The sequence below is a fragment of the Bidens hawaiensis genome, unplaced genomic scaffold (assembly GCF_021521415.1).
Source record: "Bidens hawaiensis isolate Kalapana, Puna unplaced genomic scaffold, B.hawaiensis_p1.1 tig00004838_1, whole genome shotgun sequence".
In the NCBI taxonomy this organism is placed as follows: Eukaryota; Viridiplantae; Streptophyta; class Magnoliopsida; order Asterales; family Asteraceae; genus Bidens; species Bidens hawaiensis.
Genome location: NW_027491302.1, coordinates 1481032 through 1487098, shown reverse-complemented (window position 1 = coordinate 1487098; position 6067 = coordinate 1481032).

Below are 6067 nucleotides of genomic sequence, written 5' to 3'. Positions count from 1 at the left end.
TTGGTTCGTTTTGCTATTCCTATATATACAACCCATAATTCCCTACCACAAAACTTTACACTAACCCTAAGAAGCTTCCTCCAGCCGTCACCCTCTCTGATCATCATAATATCTCTCGGTTTTTGCTATTTTGTTGAAGACGTACTTCTAAATGTTTGACTTTGCATGCGTGTGGACCATTGACTCTTCATGTCTTCCTATTCTTACACTTTCCAAGTAAGTTGTAAACTGATTTTTCGTACATTAACATTCCCTAGTCAATAACCTTCATTTCTGAGATTGAAGGGTGTTGACTGGTCAATTCCTTTAAAACCCGATAAAGGGCAAAACCCGGTTTACATTTTCTCATACTTCTGATCGGATTCAACGTTTGGTCCAGAAGAATTTTCTTCTCGTAACGAAATTTTAAGGCTTCTGACCAAAACCCGATATCTGGCTCGCTGTTCGGATTCTGGTCAGACTCGACTCGTTTAAATATTAAAATTAACATAACTTGAGTTCTACTCATCCGTTTGGATTGATTCCAACGGCATTAAGTTGGTTTTTACTTATACTTTCATATCTCTAAGTTTCAGGTTCTGTTGGTTTTCATCGTTTGGCGCGTTAATCTGACAAGTTCTTATTATATTCTTAATTATTGTTATATTTGTCTATTAATTAAGGCGAGTTTATGTCATTCCCCTATTTTACTTATTTTCAAACGTTTTGGAGGCGTATGCGTACTATAGTATTTCGTATTATACATGTATTAACATTAGCAAACATGATATTGTGTGTGATTTACCGAATAAACTTGCTATTTGATTACTTGTTTACTTTTCGCATTTGGAGAGGTCCAACATATTCTCATATTAGTATGATCATACGACCGTCATGTTTAACCGGCGCCTGATTCGCTTGGCAATGGTCTCTTGACACTTTATTTGCTCATGGTTTGGTTATATTTACTGCATTATTTACGTTTTGCTATATCTTTCATATTATATTGTAACTTTTCAAATCTGGTGACATTCTCACTCAACATTATTGTTGACAAATATATTCTATTTTATACGCATATGCAGGTTACCGTTTGAATTGAAGACTTGAAGTTATGGACATCTAGTCGAGACCTTAGGATTATTTAAAGACAATTTGTTTTGAGTTTTTATTTGGATTATTTTTATTATTGTTATTATTGTTATGGATTATTTGTTATATTTGGATGATATTTGCTATTTATGGATATTGTGTTTTGAAATGAAACAAATTAATTATTAGATATTGTCACATTTATTGTATGATAGTTACCTTGAGCTATGACAATCATGCTCACACCAAATCTGAGGCTATGCCTCACTTTCAAAAATATTTTCTAAAATCTTTTCAAAAACTTAGTAGATTCTTTTCTAATTTGGGAAATTCCTTAAGAATTCCCAATATTTGTTTTTACTCCCTCTCCTTAGGGCATGGGAGTATGACATGTTCGGTAGTAACTATAAGGGGTGCGAGAACTGTGAGTCGGGCATTGGCAAAACGGTTCCGAGAACCCAAGGTAAGACGCTATTCCTTACCTGGAGGATAACCTGACCATGATACTCGAGCCCCTAGGCCAAAGCAGAACAATATGTCATACGGCCGGACCCTAAGTGAATCAAACGTAACCGATCAAACGGTTGCATTCCTTTTATAAAAACCGAATTCATGGTGGTTCTTGGCTAAATTCGGAAATTCCAAATTAGTGTTTTTAATTATTTTTAAATGTTTAGTTGGGTGGAAAATCCATGACAACCCATGGGCATTCCAACTATTCGTTTCACAACCCGTTTTGATTCGATATTTGGTTGGAGTTATCACCGTGGTGGTTCACGAGATACTCCAACTACTTATTTTGATTCGTTTATTCGATATTTAGCGGGGTCAGTTAAAATGTCATGTAACGCTCATGGGCTGACCCACTCCATTGATTTGATAATTCGTTAATTAGTTGAGTCAGTTAAAATGCCATGTAACGCTCATGGGCCGACCAACTCAAATTGTTTGTTAATCGTTATTTAATTGGGCCAATAAAATGCCATGGGACGCTCATGGGAAGCTCAATTCTTAATACTTAAGTCCCGTTATGTAATTGGGGTCATTTAAACTACCATGGAACGCTCATGTGAGGCCCAATTCATGAAGCCTAGTTATGTAATTTTAGTTGGGCCATTCAAATTGCCATGGAAAGCTTATGGGAGGCCAACTCACTTGATTTGATTTGAAAATTATTTTGGGCTCTTGAGCTACCATGAAAAGCCCACGGAAAGCCCAACCTAATAAAATTTAACATTTAAAAAACTTGACATAAACCTTTTATTTACTTAACTATCCCAAAAGTTAATCACCTTATTTTAAATCGCGACTTGCCCTCAAGTCATGACAGGTCACTAGCACAAATTATTCACATTTCCTCACTGTCTCTCATTGACTCGTTTACACAACTTACCCGATCCTCATAATATTTCACTTTTGGTCCCTGTAGAATGTCTTCTAAAACTCATCGTCTTAACAAACGTCGCCCATCGGCTGCTCATGATCGCCGTTTGGCTGCTCGAACCACGAAGGAATTTACTGCTGCTTTGCCCGAAGTCGTGTCTCAACTGCAAAGCATCAACTCCAACGGGTCCGCGACTTCGGCTACACCAAACAATTACCACTACAAGAACTTCACGAGTGCTAAGCCACCTCCCTATCTCGGCAAGGAGAATGCTACTAAGCTCCTCCACTGGTTTGAGAGGATGGAAAACATCTTCATCCACTATGAGTGTCCGGACGACAAACGGACTCGGTTTGCCTCGAGCGTTTTCGAGGAGCGAGCTCTTACTTGGTGGAACTCGTCAAGGCCCTCCAAGGTGTTGATGAAGTGTTGGCTATGCCTTGGGAGGAGGTCAAGGATGCTTTGAAGAGAGACTTTTGTTTCGAGCATGAACTACAAAGGTTGGAGACGGAGTTTTGGGAGCTTAAGCAAATCGGTGGCGACAACTCAACCTACTCGAACCGATTTAAGGAATTGAGCCTGGTGGTACCTCATCTTATGACCCCTTTGTCCCGCGGTATCCAAAAGTATATCCGTGGACTACCTACTATCTTTCGTGATGCGGTTGTCAGTCGAGATCCTCTCACGATTGAGGAAGCCATAGCCCTTGCTGCTTCTTTTATTGATGATCACGTTCGTGATGGTACCTTATCCCATAAGGACTCCAAAACTGCTGCCAAGAAGAGTAAAGCAGAATCCTCTATTGATGCGAAAGTCAAACCTAAGCCTAACCACAACAACAACTCTAACCGCTATCATAAGAACAACAACAACAACAACAACAACCAAAAACACAAGACCCATCACCAAAACTATGTCGTGAACCAACCCCAAAACCAAAATGTACCCAACAAAAAACCCTATGTCGGACCACACCCATTGTGCTCGATTTGTAATCGTCATCATTCTGCTTCAACCACTTGCCATCTTTGCACTTTGCGTAACCGTTATGGGCATCTTTCCAATACTTGTCGTGTACCTCCTAATGCACGAGCCGCTCCACAACAACCTACACCGCCGGCTCCTAGAGCTACTAATAACCCTCAAGCTCAAACCGGTGTTCCAAACACCCGTGCTTGCTATAATTGTGGAGATCCTAGTCATCTTCGCAATATGTGCCCTCTTTTAGCCCATTCCCATCAAGCTCATGTTATGCCTCCACCATACTATGCTCACCGAGCCCAAGTTGTGCCTACACCATACTACACTAGCCAAGCTTACCAAGTCCAAACTTATCAACCCCCGATCCCTCAAAGCTTTGCACCTCACACTTATGCTCCGCAAGTTCCACAACTCATGGCTCCGCCAAATGCAACTACACAAGTCCCTGCTATTCAAGCCCCTCCAACTAATCAAGCTGCTCCAACCCCTCAAGGTCCGAATGGTCATGCCTTCATGATGAATGTGAATCAAGCCCAAAGTTCAAGCGATGTGGTGAATGGTACGTTCTCTATTAATAACCATTCCGCTTCTATGTTGTTTGATACTGGTGCCGATAATAGTTTTATGTCTTTAGACTTTACGTATATTACTGATAAGCCTTGGGATAGGTTGTCTAAGCCTTTTACCGTAGAAGTAGCAAATGGAAATTCTATTACTATTGATTCGGTTATTCGAGATTGTGCCATAGTTCTTAATAAGGTCAATTTCCATATAGATATTATTCCGATGCAAATGAGTAGTTTTGATGTCATCGTTGGGATGGATTGGCTAATTCTTAACCATGTTGAGGTCGTTTGTTTTGAGAAGTTCCTTCGTATACCTCTTAAAGATGGGCGTGTTCTTAAGGTATTCGGTAGTACACTTGCTTCTAAGCTTAATCTTATGTCGTGCTTTCAAGCTCAATGTTATTTGCATAAGAAGTACGTTGCCTTTTTGGTGCTAGTGGTGGAGAAGGAGAAAGATAGAAGAAGATTCAAGATATCCCGATCGTGTGTGATTTTCCCGACGTCTTTCCTGATGACGATGTTGGACTTCCTCCTATTCGTCAAGTTAGATTTCGTATTGACCTCGTACCTGGAGCGAATCCCGTTGCTAAAGCACCCTATTGACTTGCACTGTCCGAAATGCAATGGCTTTCGAGCCAATTACAAGAACTCTCCGATAAGGGTTTCATTTGCCAGAGTTCTTCTCCTTGGGGCGCACCTGTTTTATTTGTGAAGAAAAAGGATTGATCGTTTTGTATGTGCATCGATTACCGCGAACTCAACAAGCTCACTGTTAAGAACCGTTACCCGCTCCCTCGTATCGATGATCTTTTCGATCAAATTATAGGAGCCGCATGCTTCTCGAAGATCGATCTTCGTTCGGGTTATCATCAACTTCGCGTTAATGAAGATGACATTCCCAAGACCGCCTTCCGTACTCGATATGGGCATTACGAATTTTGTGTTATGCCTTTTGGGCTAACTAATGCACCCGCGATTTTCATGGACCTCATGAACCGTGTGTGTAAACCCTACTTGGACAAATTCGTAATTGTTTTCATCGATTACATTTTGATCTACTCCAAATCCAAAAACGATCACAAAGAGCATTTACATGCTATCTTGACCTTCTACGGAAGGAACAGCTGTATGCTAAGTTTTCGAAGTGTGAGTTTTGGCTTAAAGAAGTTCAATTTTTGGGCCATATTGTTAACGGCAAAGGTAATCATGTCGATCCCGCGAAGATCGAAGTCGTCAAGAATTGGAAGACACCGACTTCTCCCACCGAAGTTCGTTCTTTTCTTAGTTTGGCTGGATATTACCGTCATTTCATTCATAACTTCTCGAAGATTGCGTTGTCCGTCACCACTCTTACACATAAGGGTAAACCCTACGAGTGGGGGTCAAAGCAAGAAGAAGCGTTTCAAACACTCAAGGACATGCTTTGCAATGCTCCAATTCTTGCTCTTCCCGAAGGTAGTGAAGATTTCATCGTTTTCTATGATGCTTCTAACCAAGGTCTCGGTTGCGTTCTTATGCAACGAGGCAAGGCCATCGCGTATACTTTGAGACAACTCAAGGTTCATGAAAAGAATTATACGACGCATGATCTCGAGCTTGGCGCCGTCGTATTCGCCTTGAAGATTTGGAGACACTACCTCTATGGTACCAAATGTGTAGTGTTTACCGACTATAAGAGTTTCCAACACATATTTGATCAAAAGGAACTCAATATGAGACAACATCGTTGGGCCGAGTTGCTTAGCGACTGTGATTGCGAAATTCTCTACCATCCCAATAAAGCGAATGTCATGGCCGATGTTTTTAGTCGTAAGAAACAAGTCAAATTCGTGTTGCTTACTTGTGTTCTTGTTCAAAATGATCTTGAAGAGAGTGTTCTTAACGCACAACACGAATCCGTCACCGAAGGCAATATGTATGACGAGATGCCGTGTGGTGCGGAATCTCAATTGGAAACCAAGCCCAATGGTTTGCTATATTTTCTTAATCGTCTGTCCATTCCCGATCGTGATGACCATTGCACCTTCATTATGGACGAAGCTCATAAGTCACGATATTCCGTACA